Source organism: Canis lupus, chromosome 33 (assembly GCF_003254725.2).
Source record: "Canis lupus dingo isolate Sandy chromosome 33, ASM325472v2, whole genome shotgun sequence".
NCBI lineage: Eukaryota > Metazoa > Chordata > Mammalia > Carnivora > Canidae > Canis > Canis lupus.
The window spans coordinates 19,772,135-19,789,036 of NC_064275.1; the positions used below are offsets into that span (position 1 = coordinate 19,772,135).

Below are 16,902 nucleotides of genomic sequence, written 5' to 3' on the forward strand. Positions count from 1 at the left end.
GGAGAGAATTTCATCAATTAGCCCTGCTTTTTCTAGCTCATTGTATACCCTGTCTTGTCTGAATGCAGTTATGCTTCAGGAGCTTCTCAGTGCTGTCTCGAAGGTCTCCCCGCAGCACCCCCAGGCCCGCCAGGCTTCTCCCCGCAGCGGGTGCTGGGGCTGCAGGGGACCACGCAGCCCTCCCGTCCATGGAGACCGCTAGGTGACGTCTGCGCGCCCCTGAGCATTTGTATTTAAATGAGGGGAAGCGAGGGGGAGTGAGGGGAAGGGATGTAAAGGAGCAGGGCAGGGCACCCCAGCAGGGAGGGTGTGGTGGAGGCGAGCCCCTGGGTGCTCCAGGAATCCGGAGGCAGAGGGGTGCTTGCTTCCAGCGGAGGAAGGATGTTCTAGGCCTCCTTTGTGATCTCAGGTTGCAAGGCACGGAAGGAGCGCAGACCACTGGGCACCCTGTTTCCTCGAGGGGAGACGCCCAGGTGGTAACCCGGAGCCTCGGGGCTCCCTGCTGCTGCGGGAGGCGCCCCGCCTCCGCCTGCGAGGTCACCCCGAGGGCACCCCGGGCGCCCGAGCCTCGAACCCCTTGCAGAAGTGGGGGGGAGGGGAGGACGGGGTGCTTGGGCAGATGCTCTGATTGCACAAGCGCCCCGGTGACGTCAGCTTCACTCCAGGTGGGACCTGGGGTTGCAGGTGGCTGAGCGGGAGCCCGGGCGGGAGGACCGGCCGCCTCTCTGAGATGCTAAGCAGGTGGCTCGGGGTCGCCGGGGGAGCTCAGCTCCGGGCTGTCATCACTTGAACAGTGCCTCCTGCCCTAGGTAACTGCGGGTCACAGGGGCTCTGCTCCATAAACGAAGTCTTTGAAAAAAAAAAAAAAAAAAAAAGCCCTCATAAGCCAGCAGGTGCCTGCCGGCCTTACAAAGAGAAACCAATCGTATTTTTTTTTTAAGATTTTATTTATTTATTCATGATAGAGAGAGAGAGAGAGAGAGAGATAAGAGAGAGATAGGCAGAGACAGAAGCAGGCTCCCTACATGGGACTCGATCCAGGGTCTCCAGGATTGTGCCCTGGGCCAAAGGCCAGCACCAAACGGCTGAGCCACCCAGGGATCCCAACCAGTTGGGTTTAATAAACACTCTCTGAGGTCTGCTATGGGCCTAGCGTGTGCAAAATGAGCGGGCTTCTCTTTGCCTTCAAGGCGCCTGTGCTCTGATGAGGGAGACGGATACACTCACAAATGACCACTTGTGACAGGCAGCAGATGATCATACCATGGTCAGTCTAAGAAAGGTGACATTAATTCTAATACAAGAAAGAAAAGGATAGTTAGTATTAGATGCCTCTGAGGTCTAGCCCTTTATAGTAGATACACAACAGGGAGGACAGGGGAAAAAAAAAAAACTTCTGTAGGGATAGTCTAGAAAAAAAAGTTTTACAAAGGGCCCTATTTAAAATGCCAATTCTGAAAAATTGTCTGTCAAGTGACATAGTGAACTGGTTTTCCAATTTTTTTCTCTCTCTCTGATGAGTTATTTCTATTGCTGCAATTTCTAAGGGAATTTGTATTGGTCTTAGCTTTGCTTGGCCTCTACTCAAGTTTTACCACTCACGAAACCACACGGTTTTGGCATTAGAGGTTCAAGGTTTAATGGCTTCTTTTTTTTTTTTTTAAGATTTTATTTATTTATTCATGAGAGACACACACAGAGAGAGGCAGAGACACAGGCAGAGGGAGAAGCAGGCTCCTTACAGGGAGCCCAATGTGGGACTTGATCCCAGGCCCCAGGATCAGGCCCGGGTCAAAGGCAGCACTAAATGGCTGAGCCACCCAGGCTGCCCTAAAGGCTTCATTTTAAGAGACCCAGAGGCTAGAGTTGCGAGAGAGAATGCTTGAAAAAGTGTACAGGTTCAGGCTGCTTAAGAATTATATGAGTGTGAAGGGCACTGAAAAACTTGTGTGGTTGAAATGGGACTGAAATGCAGGAGGTGTTGGTGCCAGTCGGGACTCCTTTGCACACTCCGGGGATATAACAAGAAGGAGATGAGCAACAGCATCACAAACACTAGACGAATTTTTGAAACACCTATCACTTGTGGTCTGACTGTAGTACATACTCCGCAGTCATGAGCCTTCTAGTTTTAATTCCAAAATTAGGAAAAAAATCAGGAATAAATTAAAGGACAAGGGAGCCAAAGACTAATTTATGGTTTTAAGCGTTTAGATGGAAGGTAACAGGAGGTAATGGGATTCAAAGGCGGCAATTCTTTCTTAAAAGAGTGAGAGAAATAAAGCCATATATATATGTGCTCAAACTAGCCATAGTTTCTGTGTCCTTGAGATATTGGTTACCAAGGGCCTATTTTCTAGGTCTTACTCTCAGTTGGTTAAGAAGCATATTGATAATAAAAACATCTCACTGGAGTTTTGGCAATATAGCAGAATATTAGTAATTTTTAGATGACAAAAATATAAAAGCACAGAATGCCAAGAATCTACTTATTTTCATTTTTATTAATTTTTCATTCTCAGGCACATGGTTTACCACAATATCTTTGGACTTCTAGTTTACTCTAAGGCCATTCTGCCCAGCTTCTGGATAATTGAATAAAACCTGGCTTCTTAACCTCAAATAAACACCCACAGACGCATGGGAACCTCATTTATCCAAACACAGTCAAATGTACTTGCATACTTCTGTACTGGTAGTCGATATGGTATGACAGTTCCTAGAAATGAGCTTGGTGGTTTAGGAAGTGCCCAGTTGACACCACTAGTAGCCAGAAGCAGAGTCAGTGGAGACAAAATAAAGTCACAAAGGAGAAAATGAGACATGAGAAATGGAAAGATAAAGAAGATTTAAAAAGTAGAAAAAAAAATGAGAGATGAAGGGGAAAAACTAAATAGAATAGGATGTCTTAAGCACTTAATGAACAGGTTAGGATCTTCCAGTTTATTCTCATCTTGATTTAGAGAGAAATTTCAGAGCTGGAAAGGATCTGGTGATTATCCAGTCTGTTTTTCTATTTCACAGATGAGAAAACAGGAGTAAGGCGGAGATGAGTGACTTGTCTAATATCTGAGTTGATGAGGCTGATGTTAGCTCCCAGCGTCCTGACTCTGGGTCCAGTATTAGTTCTGCTACATTCTTTCTGATACTTGTAAAGGCTAACTGAATCTAAAATTCCTTCGAAATTAAAATACTTTCCCATTTTTTTCTTGAACTTCTAAAAACATTTTTACATTTAGATTTTTGCTTTACAGCTTACTAAGTGCTTTATCTAAATTATTTAATGTTTGTACCCATTCTATGAGAAGTAAATTGCAGCTATAAAATGACCCACATGGGACTTAACTAATTTTGATTTGTAATGTATTTTTCCCTCAAATACTTTCTCAACTCGTATTTGTGGAGTACTGAGGTAAATTAAAAATAAATAGACCATATTATTCCTACTCTTCTCTACCGTATCACCAGCTAGGAACTAACTGTGTTTTAAGGAAATGGAATATATAGAAGTAGGAGGATGGACAGCGTGACAATAAAGAAAAGCAAAAAGGAAGTAATAACATGGCCAGAAAAAAGAAATTGCAGAACTTGGTGCTATGGATGATAGCAGTTCAATCTTCTGATGTTCTAGACATGTATGATGGGGAAGCACTATCTCTAGTTGGTTCTATAATAGTGACCCTTGTTATTTCTAGAAAGTTCTCTTTGAAGCTGATGAATCCAGTTCCCAGAAAGAGACCTAGGACTAATGTTGGGGAATAGGAGCACCTCCTCCCCACCACGAACTGCACTCTCCGAGGCCCAGCCACCCAAGGCAGGATGGTTTCAATCACTCCTGCCATCCAGCCATTGCTGACACTACTTGGCAGCCAGCCTGCCTCTAATGGAATGTGTCCTGCAGCTGGGAATTAGGTCATCAGTAATTCACTTAATAGCATTTTATGAGCTGGGCTCTGACACAAGAGAGTGATCTGGTCTTACCAGCAGGAGCTTTCCTTGATGTGAGAGGAAGGAGGGAGGAAAATATACCATCCTGAATAATCACACACTATATTCATTTCCAGAAAGTAATGGGTGAGGGTAAGAGAACTGGGGCTTTTTTCAGATTATTTGATCCGGCCAGCTACATGATCTTAGGCAACTTACCTCTCATTTCCAGACTTCATTCCCTCTAACATCTCATTCCAGCTCTAACATTGCATACTTTTGACTCTAAGGGACTCTTCAAGGAAGTTAGAAAATGCAGAATTTGTCACTTCACCCTTTTCCCTCCACCTCCTTGATGGTGCTCTCTAGAAAGGGAGATGGATGACCCTGCTCTCTGCCACTTGTGTTTTGGAAAAAGAAAAATCCTGATTTGTAGAGTTCACTAATTTCTGTAGTGTATTCCCAACATGGCTGAGTCCAGGCTGTCAATGATTTAACAACTGGCTAGGGAGATTTCTGAAAATCTTACAGTTGGCTCTGATGAGCTGATATGAGCCACTCCAGCACACCACTGGTGCTCCCCTCAGCTAGAAAGAGCTGCCTCAGTGAATAGTCTCTCATGCGTGGACACAGCTAGATGGTCCACACACCAAACATGGAACATATATATCCTTGCTTTGGTTTTGGACAAAAGAAATATTCACAACTTCTCTTCTTTGATCCTATTCTAGCTGCTATTGTTAATTTATCTGAAATGCTCTCAGAAATTGGTAGAGAATTCTCATTAGAAAAATATCCATACTCATACCGCCTGTCACATGAGTTCTCATGTCTTCCATCACGGGTTCAGGGAGCCATTTTACTTTTATTTTTTTCTTGCCCTCTAGCACCATGTATCCTTCTTGTTGAAAAACCCAATATGTATCTCATGAATTGTTCAAAAGGTTCACTGCTACACAGGGCTTAGAAGTTGAAAAAAATCACTAGTCTTTCCTCCTTTTCACTTGAAGCTAGAAAAGGGTCCTCTCATTTCAGTGTACAAAATCCCCCAGTTCTAGGAAAATTGGGGTGATAGAGGCTAAAATTAGCACCTGGAATGGTAATAGATAGAATCATGTGTCAGTTTCTTTTATCCCTTCACTTGAATTGTGTGTATAGATAGTATTCAATTAACAACTATCTTCTGAGCATTTACCACATGGAGCACTGCAAAGAATCATAAAATGAAAGAGAATGTATAAGCTATGATACCAGCCTCCAATTTATAATCTGGTTGGAGAGATAAGATTAACATTCACAAATTAATGAAAATCAATTAAAAACATTTTATAATCAAGTGTTTAATGATGTGGCAACAAATTCTAAATGCAGCAGGAATGTAGACAAAAGTTTTTTGTGTTTTTTTTTTAGTATATGTGCTGCCGAAGCGAGCACTAGACAAAAGTTAAATTACTAAAAGCAAACATTATCCAAGGAAACTTAATGACCAGCAGTGGGGCTTAAGCTGCCCATAGGGGTGAGGATTATGTTTAGTTTCTGTTAACGATACAGGACTATCCAGGTTGGAGGAATTGCATGTAAAAGGCTGATGGCAAAAAAAAAAAAAAAAAAGTAGGGAGTGAGTAGAAATAGGAGGTGGTAGAAAGTGGAGAAAAAAGTGAATCCCTGACCTAAAACTGGGTCATAGAATGTGTGTCAGAGGGAAAGGGTGATTGTATACAAATGAACAAGGGCCAGATCACATACGATAATAGATTTCTGATCTTCAACCTCGGCAGCAACCAGTACAGGAAGCTCAACCTCAGTCAATCTGGACTTGATTCGTGATTGTCAACACCCCTCTTCTTTGTCCCTCCACCCCTGCTTCCAGTTCAGGACCAACAAGAGAGAAAGCCAAATACACTCCCCAGACCAATCACACAGGATGTCCTGCATCTAGTTAGTCGTAAAGCTTTCCATTCCCCTGCCTGCCTTTGAGGCTCTGCCAAATGTGATGTAGATGAATTCTTTGCTATAGCTTGGTCTGAATAAGCCTAATTGTTCTCATTTGTGTGGTCTTTATTTATTCCCACAGTAAGAGAAGAGCACACCTGTAATAGTTCTGTCTGTCTCGTATTATTACATGGAAATATATAATCAGAAATATATATATATACACAATTATAATAGACATCAGATATATGTATATTATAGATATCAGATAATCAGATAGATGATAGATAGATGATAGATAGATACATATTATATCTTTCTCTATGTATATCTTTCCCTTTCCCAACCACCCAACCTCCTTTTCTCCTGATAGCTACACTTTGGTAGGCATCTTTACTAATTTTCTTAGAATGCCCATTAAAAATACAGGTATATTGAGGTGTTCAGGGTGAAGAAATTAATTTATTTCCTCTGGATCTAAAGGGCTGAATGCCTTAATCCTATCCTGCCTTTTGAATCTGGCTAGCCTTTTTCTCAACAAAAGGCCCTTTTGCTGTTATTAGTCTTTTCAGAATATGTACCATGTTATAAAAGGTTTAGTCTGATAAAAATATTTTCTAGTATATTTTAATTGAACACATCTAAGATGGTTAATCAGAGTTTCTCATCAACGTAAGCTAATAAGCATTGCTGTCATGCTAGATGATATATTTCTGGCCAAGTCAAAGAACCTAAGTGTTTTAAATAGTCACTGCAACATGATCTCGATACATATATTGATTCTATCATGGCTTTCTGAAATTCTGAAAATAGTTCATTAGCCCCCATTTCCATTCATACTGTGAGGATTTATTATGATCCTGGGAATCCAAAGTTGGGAACAACCCTTTAGTGATATTATAATAATTTTGTTATTATAGGGTTACTAATTCCTGAAAGCCTGTTTCTTGACACCATGTTCCAAAACCCTGAGAAAAATTACTTTCTGGGTTTTACAGATAGAATTTGATCATTTTGGATATTTAAAGGAATTTGACACTTCTACCTAATTTATATTAAGGGACTGGGAGTTGAGATGTAGTGAGCATGAATTTTTCTAACGTAATATCCTCTTTTTCTCCACCATATGAATAAGAAGCTAGAGGTAGTGAGGTGGGCAGCAAGATTTAGTTTGGCTGTGTTAAAGCTCCCCACCATTTAAACTCTTGGGTCTGAATCTCAGATTTATAGACTTAGATACTCAGTTTTCCAGCTCATCCTTGAGTGATTATGCTTTGGTAAATTTCAGCAACAGCCCCCCACCTTATGTGTTCTCACTCTACTCTGAGTGTTTCCTTCATTGCACTTACTCCCCACATTCTAATGACACCAGCAAGAAGTCTGTAAGTCACTATTGGGAAGGGGAGAGATTATTTTAGAAAATGTCTCTTGTTGATGATGACTCTCTTCCATAGCATGTGTGATCTTGTTGAATGTAATCATAGGGATCTTGATTCATATGGGGTCATTCATTCAACCCTTGAATCATAGGGTTCATCACCAAGGGTCTTGTCTTCCTCCTGAGGGAAGGATGCTCAATCATCTCTTGTCATAAGTCTGCAGAGTGTATTTTGGGACATGTCTTAGGTTAAGATGAGCCAGGCTGTTGTAACAGACAGACTCAGATTGCATACTGGCTTCATACAACAAAAGCTACTTCTTGTTCATTCAAACAGTCCAAGATCAGTATTTTTTATAAACACCTGGATTTCTTCATGTGGTAATTCAGGAACCAAGGCTTTTTCCACATCATGGCTCTGCCATCCTCCAGGGCTTTGCCACCTCCCACCCCCATTTGCTGAATACAGATGGGAAAGAGTATGGAGAAAGCACATCTCCTTCCTATAATACCTTGGCCCTGAAGGGGCACATATCACTTCCATTCATATTCTCTTTATGAGAACTAATGCAAGAGGGGTGAAGAGATTTAGTCTGTTTATGGGCCAAGGACAAGAAGAAAATGAAAATTTGGTGAACAGAGAGCAGTGTCTGCCTTAGGTATTTGTAGCCTCTGCCATTTTTTGCTACCCTCTAAAGATGTAGGAGCATGAGCAGAGTTGCAAAGGAGCCATTATATATATGATCTTCCTTTCCCTGGCCTCTCTCACTTATTCAGCGGGTAATTGTCATTGTCTTTTATCAGGGAAGAGAATTGCAGCTGATCAATCATCTCTAATTTTCTCTAGTTTGCTAGGTTTTGACGAGGATGGATATCTCTAGCGTAAAATGTCCTTAGCCATTCTACCCTCAGTCAACTCCCAGTGGCTGTTCTCTGCTGCTGTGACAGCTGCTCTTGGCAGAAGCTGCTTTTGGCTCAACTCTGCGTGCCCTGAGGTTTCTCAGCAGTGGAACAGTTCATGGTTATGTTTTCAGCACTCCCTCTTGAGGGCCAGTTCATAGCCTCTGGGCCTCTGGATTCTCCCCAAACCAATGACAGCTTGGGGCCCTAGATTAAAGAATAGTAGTAGAAAGGTGAAGGAAGAGCCTCTGTCTCTGGTTCTTCTGGGAATCCTAGAGTTGCATGCCTGCATCTCCCTCTCTCCCTTTCAACTCTCTGACTGTAGTCTTGCCTCAGCTAGCTGTCTGGGCAGAAAGGGATTTGATAACCGGAATCTCTCTATGTTCTAAATGATTGCCAAGAGCTGAATCTGGCTTTGCTAGTAGAGAGACATTTACTGTTTAAAAACAGACACTCTCTAATGATGGAATACAGGATGTGAAAGATGAATAGCATGCCATACTTGAGCAAAAGTTGCTTTTCCTTCTTGCTCAGAGCAGTAGCTTAGGATCCCTTCCATGTTCGCTCTATATAAAAGACCTTGCATGGAATCTTGCATTCGATGATTCATTTGTTTTTCCATTCAATATATATTTTTGAGCACCTATTATATTTCAGGTGCAGGAGATATAATAGTAAACAAGACAGAAACATGATGTTAAAAGGGGGCCCCGAGTCCCCATAAAATAAGAGGTTTTGGGACCGTGTGGATCCAGGGAACTCTGAGCAACTCTATCTCTAAGCTGGGCAGGTAGGTGCTATCTCACCCCTTTTGCATCCTTCTATGCTTTGTTGCACAGATGTTAGAGTAACCCACATGTTTTCCTGAGGTAACTGGCTTCAGTGTTAAACAAATCAATATATTTAAAGCATTCATAAGCTCCCAAAATATGAAATAAGACAATTAAATGGTTGCTCTTATTACTGATACCATTATGCCCTTTAGGAAACCATGGGAGAGAAATTAGTCCAGCTGACAATTTTAAATAGCTTTTATTCGTTGGAAAGCATGCTCAGGCCTCAGTACCTCTCTCGTGTGTCTAATGATCTCTCCAAATCACTTCTCTCATTCCCATCTCAGGTAGCAGCCACCAGTTGCTTCTGGACAGGGGCAAGAGTTCAGCAAACCTGAGTTGGTCAAATGTCACAATGTAGCTCAGTCATGGGTGGGAAATTTAATGAATCCTACAGGAAAGAAAGATGAAGATGTGTGATGGGAGCACTGATAGCATAACCCAGGGACACCGCAAGCCTTCGCAAGCATGGCCAGGTACTGTCTCTCAGCATTCCCATGAGGAACAGAGCACGGGTTCAGAGGCCGGCAAGTGGTAAGGATGGAGAATGAAGCTGGTTCCTGTGCCACAATTTCAACATCGTCATCTTCCTCTCCTGTGTTGTACCTGCCACTGGACCCAAGGAGAGGGAGGCACCCAGATGAATGTTTCATGGGGATTACAACCTCAAGTTGAAGATGCTATGCAATTCTCACGAGGGATCAGAATCACTGGTCAATCTGAGTATTTAGTGAGTCTTCTTCTGTGTCCAGAACTGCAGGAGGTGCTGTGGAAGGAGGCAAGAATTTATGATGCCACGTCGACCCTTAAAAAATTCATAACCTCCATGTGGAGACCAGACAAACACAGAAAACGTTGGCAGAACATTTCAGTTCTAAGCTCTCTGGCACTGACTAGAATGGCATTTCAAGGTCCATCCTGGTCTTCGTAGCCACCTGTAGGCCGACACTCTGGGACAGTAGAGGACACGGGTCTGTGGTCCAGCACACTGAGATCGCGCGTCTCCCTGCTGTTTAATGGACTGCAGGACCTGTATCTTAAGTCTCAAAGCCTCAGAGGCTTCGTGTGTAAAATGAAGAAAATGCTTTCTCCTAGGGTTTGAGTGGCCCTTCAGAGAGTTAAAATATATCCACTACCCGGAAAATAGTAGATGTTCAAAAAAAATATGTGTCCACCCCCATGACCACATGGCTCTCCCACAAGAATCTCAGAGGCAAAGTATTTAAAATTAGATATGGGGTCTTCTGCACACCACCCCACACAGCTTGCTTGTCTATATGATTTCAAGTTTCTTTCCAGTTTCTGTTTCTGGCAACACGCTTTTTCTGGTCATCAAGGCTTGAAACCATCACATCATCTTTGACTCAAACTTACCTCCACATCTGATCTGTTTCAAAATTCTACCTATTGTTTTACTTTACTTCCAGTACCTCTCTAAGGAGAAATCAGCGAGGGGATGGGAGAAATAGATAAAGAGGATAAGAGGTACAAAGTTCAAATCCAGAGGCTCATGAATGGTCATGAATGGGCTTTAGGAAATCCATGAACCGGGATCCCTGGGTGGCACAGTGGTTTGGTGCCTGCCTTTGGCCCAGGGCGCGATCCTGGAGACCCGGGATCGAATCCCACATCGGGCTCCCGGTGCATGGAGCCTGCGTCTCCCTCTGCCTGTGTCTCTGCCTCTCTCTCTCTCTGTGACTATCATAAATAAATAAAAAAAATTTTCTTTAAAAAAAAGGAAATCCATGAACCTATGGCGGGAAAGGACAATTTTCATAAACTCAGAAATGTATCTTGACTCAGGTCGTATTTATCATCTGTTTGCTTCTTTTTTTCTGCTACCATGTAGGTGCAGGGTTTTTTGTTTGTCTGTTTTTTAATCATTTTCTGCCCAAATACAACAGCTTCTTAAATCATCTTTTTCCAATTAGTTTCATTCTCTGTACCACTGTCACAACAATCTTAAAACCTAGTTCCAATCATGCCATTTCTCAATGTTCAACACTTTCAAATTTCTTTCAAATAAACTAAAGATTCTTAACTCTCTAACTTTGGAACTTTTATATACTGTCACTCCCTCCACATACTCGATGCTCCAGTAAAATCAATTGCTCACTATTCTTTAAATATGCTATCAAAAAAATTAATTGGGTCTTTTATGATGTAAAACATTAAGGGAAAAATACAAAACAAATCATCAGTGGACATAAAATGAAGATTTCATCACAAAGTCTCATTCCAAGATGTTCCTCCCACTTGCACACGTCTTTGTACTCTAGACTCCTCCAAACATAATTTATAATAACCTGAGTTAGTGGATACTTGAGATAGGTTAGCCATAGACCAACCATTGTTTAAAAGAAAGGAAGAGGCAACTTTTGTTGAAAACCCCAGAAAATTTCTTTTTATAAAATCCAAGCTTACGAACCAGAGTTCCCCTACTTGCAGCAATTCACTGCATTCTTTGACAGACTTGATGGCCTATGTTTGGGTGTACACCCGTCCTTCTCTGAGAACGCCTTCACCTACTTTAACATGCGGAGTGGGCTACTCACCAGCAGCAGTATTTGCACAATGCTGCCCCTTCCTTCCTCATCTTGAGCAACTGGATAGTGAGTGATACTCAATACAACCTGAGTCAATCAAATTTCCTCCCCAGACATGGGGGAATGCGAGTCAGTCATGACATGCAGATGAAACTCCCAGATGTAAATGGCAGGAACTGTTACAGGAATGCAGAAAGCTATTCTGTAGCCAGAAAGACGACTAAGTGGATGATCTGAATAAAGCAAGAACAGAAGAGAATGAAAATATCCTAAAGCTTTGTCAGTTCCTGGCTTCAGACTTTCCAGGGATCTGGCTCTCTTCCTTTCCTAGATTCTCTGAGAGACATTTCTCTACCTCCCCACTTTATTATGGTTAAACTAACTTGAGTTGGTATCTCATACTGCCAGCCAAGACTCCTAACTAATACAATAACCTGATTCCAGGGGTTTTTTTTCCTCCTCAATCTTTCAGTTCACATCAGTTGAGCAGCTACTATATGCCAGATACTCTGTTAGCTTTCCTGCAGGGGCTTTTAAAGAAAGAGAAAGAGATAATTATAATTTAATAAAAGAAATCCTTCATCAGACATATGTGCAAAATAGATAGCCATTGCAAATAAATCAAGACTGAAGGAAAGGAGCATAAATATTTTGAAAGTAAATGGTTTCTTAACTAAACCTTGAACCAAGATTTTTTTAAGCAAAGGAAGGAAGGATGCCAACGTGTGCAAAGGTGTGGAGGCAAGCAGTTTGACCTGTTCTGGGAACTGCAAGTCACTTCTTACATTTGGAATCTAGTGTATATATATTCGATTTCTCCAGGCAAGATGTGGCAAGATGTTAAGGCCTGGAACAGATGTAGACAGTATTATTTGCCATATATAGATTCTCTCTTTAGGTGGTAGAAAAATTATTGAAATTTTTAGGCAGCAGATTTAAGGTCTTATTTACAATCCCTCAGGCACCCCAATTTTGGATGGCATGTCCCAGTATCTTATCAGCTAGAATCAGTGTGAAATAGCTCTTGTTATTACCTGCCTTAGGATGCAGGTCCAGTTATGTCTATGCCTCTCTCTGGAGTAATTACTTTTTATACATGGATAGAATTCCTGTTCCCTGTCTTTTACCAATTGCTCAGTTTATGATTTCTCTCTTCAGTGTGTTCTCTCTCTATTCCTCATCATACACACCCATATCTTTTCATTCATTTTCATAATTCTGTATTTTAATATCTTTTGTGATTTATCTCTTAACATAAATCATTTTCTAATTTATTTTTACAGTGATTATCACAATTAAATTTTAATAGTAACCACATAGCAATTAATCTCATTACAATTAAAAATGATATAAAGCCAGGAGGGATATAAAACACTTTGGATGTCAAGTCAGGACCCAAAAGGATCTCCACAAAACTAGAGTGATTGTTGAATGCTAAAAAAATCCACATAATAGAGATAAAATGTAAGATCCACATGGGTCCTAAAAAGCCAAGTATTCAATAATAATATGGGAGATACCGCAAGAAGGAGAGCTTTTAGTTACCTGTAAGCTCTATGTAAGTCTGCAGCATACTATGATCTTTCTCCAACCAAAAATGCCTCAATGTCCATTAGTGGGCATATACCTGTCTTAAAAGAAGGAGCCAATGATCCCATGATTCTTTTTATTATTTTTTTTATTATTTATTTTTTCCATGGTTCTTGATCCGTGGCATGTTGAACTCATTTAGGCTCATCACACTTTAAGAAAGACATAGAAAAGTCTTTACACATTCAGAAAGCTATGACTGAGATCATAAGGAGACTCAAAAGAATTGAGGATTTCTGATATTTAGTTCAGAGAAAAGAGGATTCAGCTATTTTAAAATATGCAGAGAACTGTCATACAGAAGAAGAAAGGGGGTCAGATTTGTTCTTTATAGTCCCAAAGGGAACACCTAAGATCACCAGGATTGGGTGAGAGATATATAGACAGACTTTGGTTTAGAATAAGGAAGTTTTTCCCTGGGGATAAATCTGTCTGATGGCAGAACAACCTGCCTCAGAGAGGGTAGTGATTTCTCTGTCCCTAGAAGTACTCAAGCTGAGGTAGCAGGACTATCTATGAGCTTGCTATAGAAGGGATTTGAGCTTTATCACTATTCTTGGCTTAGGTTCCTCAAGTTTCTTTAGAGATAGATACTATTTACACAGACAAGAATAACCACTTACACCATCTTCACTCTGAGAAACCTTTCCTATCCTTTGAGACAGATATAATCCTTCAAATAAGCTTTTTCTCTATGTTATAGAATCACCCTTTGTGTAATATAAACTCGTATAAAATATAAATTCATATGGTGTTTACTGCCTTTCTCTTTTAATATTTTTCAAATTGTTTTGTGTAGTGGCTATGAATAAGTTTTATCACCTCTCATAGACTATACATTCCTTAAGGACATAGAACTGTCTTATTCACTTGGGTATCCCCTAAAGTGCTTTTCACAAACCATATACTTAATAAATGCTTGCCGAATGAATGAAAGAATGAATGTTGCTGATTACAGACAAATAAAGGCAAACGTCCAGAGGACTTTTATTAATATTAATTCTTCTTTAAATTTTTATGAAATAATTTCAAACTCAAAGTACAATTCAAAGAGCATCCATATTCCCCTCACCCAGATTTCTCATTGTTAACATTTCACAGTATTTGCTCCATCTCTCTACTTTCCTCCCTGCTGCTCTCTCCATCTCTCTGTATGTATGTCAAAAATGTGCATACATTTACATCATATACACATTTTCGTATATACATGGGCATTTACATATACACATACTTACATAGACATTTATGTATATATATACACATAATATGTTACACTTCCATTATCATTAGACTTTTGTTAACCATTTGAGAGCAAGATGCAAATAGTATTCCCCATCACCCCCAGAACATACCAACTTACCAAATCAGGGACATTCACCTACACAGACATTGTATCAGCCATTAAGTCAGGAAATCAGTAATAATATCACACTTCTGTTTAAAACACAGATCCTATTCAATTTTGCACACTGTCCCGGACAGTGATGACTCTTCTTTTCTTTTCTTCGGGTCCAGGATGGCATCCAAGGACTCCTTGCATTTAGTTGTCATGCCTCTTTAGTTTCTTCCAATCTGTGTACAATTCCTCATTCATTCTTTCCCTATCTTTTATGTTCTCAACAGACAGTGGAGGGTCTGTAGTTGAGCTGTTTAATATGGCAGCCACTAGCCACATGTGGTTATTTAAATTAAAATTATTTTATATTAAAGGAAATTAATAATATCATTTTTCTGTCACACTAGCACATATCAAGCATTGAATAACCACATGTGGTTCATGTTACCAAGTTGACAGCGTGACCATAGGATTTTCTATCATTACAGGGAGTTTGATGGGATCCCACTGGTCTTCAGAATGACCCTCAACCTGGGCTTCTCTGATGTTTCCTCATGACCAGCCTCAGGTCACTCTTTCTTTGCAAGAATACCACAGAAATTATGCTGTGCTCTTCGTGCTCTTCTCAGTGCATCACATAAGGGAAATTTCTCTTTATAACCTCTGTTTAATTTGGACTTTTTATTCCATACTATCATCAGAGACACTTACTGAGTTCTGCTCTGTATATGGCAATATGACACTACAACAAAGCACATACTACTTCAATCCTTGATATCAAGGAATTTGTCAGCTGGGAAGCTGGATATACTTCAGTTGCTAAGAGTCCAAGCTTCAGCCACAGAGTGATCTACATTGGAGTTCTAGCACTGCCATTTTATAGCAAAATCTTCCTGTTCAATCAACATGCCTGTGTTGATTGCATCTTCATGTGCATGCCATTGCAGGACGTAAGTTTATTGAAGAAACTAAGACCTTCTGGGTATCCTTTATAGCACCTAAGTTAGAAAGGTGTCCCAATGGCTCTAAATGATGGAATGGAAGAACTCATAAATGCTGAGATGATTCAAAGACTTTGTAAAGTTTAGGAATGCTGTCTTGTGTCAAGCATTCGAACGTTGTATGTTAACGGAAGGGACTATATTGAACAGTCCTCCATCCTGAATGCAGACCTACTTATAGCTGGCTAAGCCCACCCAGAAGTCACTCATATCTCAGCATGCAGTGTTCCTGGTAAAAAGGAACTAGAGGATTAAATATTTATGCCCTTCCAAAGTCCAGGAAAAAAGGAAGAGAAGGATATTATATAGTTACATAAATTGGATTTCTTCATGAGACATAAATCATATTAATCTATCATTAGTACCTACATGTTATGGGCTAAATCTCCATTTGCAGGTTGCTGTTAAAAACAGCCATCTTTTTTTTTTTTTTTTTTTTTTTTTTAACAGCCATCTTTTTGTGACTGGAATTAGGTAGAGTCCAAATAGGGGTGCGCTTGATAAGCTTGAACTCCTCAGTCAGAATAGGTCTGTGAACTTGTCCAAGGTACTCACCTCTCTGCACTTCAGTTTCTCCATGTGTGAAATTGAAATAGCATTAGTTTCTACATCATGGGATTGTTTCAAGGATTAGGTGAGAAAATGAAGGTAAAGACATTTCTTAGCATGGATCCAGGTGCAGGGTAATGGTTTAATACATACTTACTGCTGTATTTTATGTTTTATTTCTTTTTTCCATCATCCCACCTACCTCACACTTACATAAAATCATGGAACTTTACAACTGAAGATGTTATCACAAGTCAGCTAGTGACCCACTCATTTTTCAGAAGAATAAACTGAAATTTGGTTTATTAGTACATGTGTTAGCTGAAGCTGCTCAGGGGCAGAGCCAAGGATAGAACCACTTTCTACTATGTCATACTGACTGTGAACAAGAACTGTATTCTTCTGTCTGCATATTTATTAAGTACTATTGAATGCCTTGCACTAGGCTAAGCCCTGGGGATTAAAAACAAAAAATGATGATATAACTTCTTCTTAGGAAGTACTCACAAGGGGCTGGGGTGAGGAGGCAGGCAGGAAATCCATTGCTATGCAGTAAGATAGAGAGGCTAATATAGAGATATAAGGGGGCTGTGAGACACTTTGACTCCCTTAGAATGCCTGAGTTTTGACAAATCTTTTGAGAGAGATCTCAGGGATTCTTTTAAAAACTACCTTACCTTAATCATGTTTTTTTTTTAAGCAAAATACCCCTTGACACACAGGTAGCCAGTCCCCAGCAGGGACTCATTTCTTCTAATATCCTATCCCCTCTTAGAAGAGCTGTTTGGGTGAGTTTATCAATATGTATCCATGACCTCTTCACATTCAGCCTCAATATCATTTTTAATTTGAGAGAGGAAATAGATGAAACAATGACCCGAGAGCATAGATTTGTTTGGGTGAAATCCAT

General features: G+C 40.5%; 2 long non-coding RNA genes across 3 annotated transcripts in view; one reads left to right on the plus strand and one right to left on the minus strand.

Annotated features, from left to right (window-relative positions):
• The first annotated feature begins 279 nt into the window (after window positions 1–279).
• LOC112677979 (uncharacterized) overlaps window positions 280–16,902 on the plus strand; it is a 38,107-nt gene continuing 21,484 nt past the window's right edge. Inside the window, exon 1 of the long non-coding RNA XR_004811749.2 lies at window positions 280–809. This is a non-coding gene — a long non-coding RNA (uncharacterized LOC112677979). The remainder of the gene's footprint in view (window positions 810–16,902) is intronic.
• Window positions 9,151–16,902, minus strand: part of LOC112677973 (uncharacterized) — a 31,310-nt gene continuing 23,558 nt past the window's right edge. For both annotated transcript variants that reach the window (XR_003147325.3, XR_003147320.3), the window contains 2 exons: window positions 11,526–11,749; window positions 9,151–9,736 (listed from right to left, as the gene is read on the minus strand). This is a non-coding gene — a long non-coding RNA (uncharacterized LOC112677973). The remainder of the gene's footprint in view (window positions 9,737–11,525; window positions 11,750–16,902) is intronic.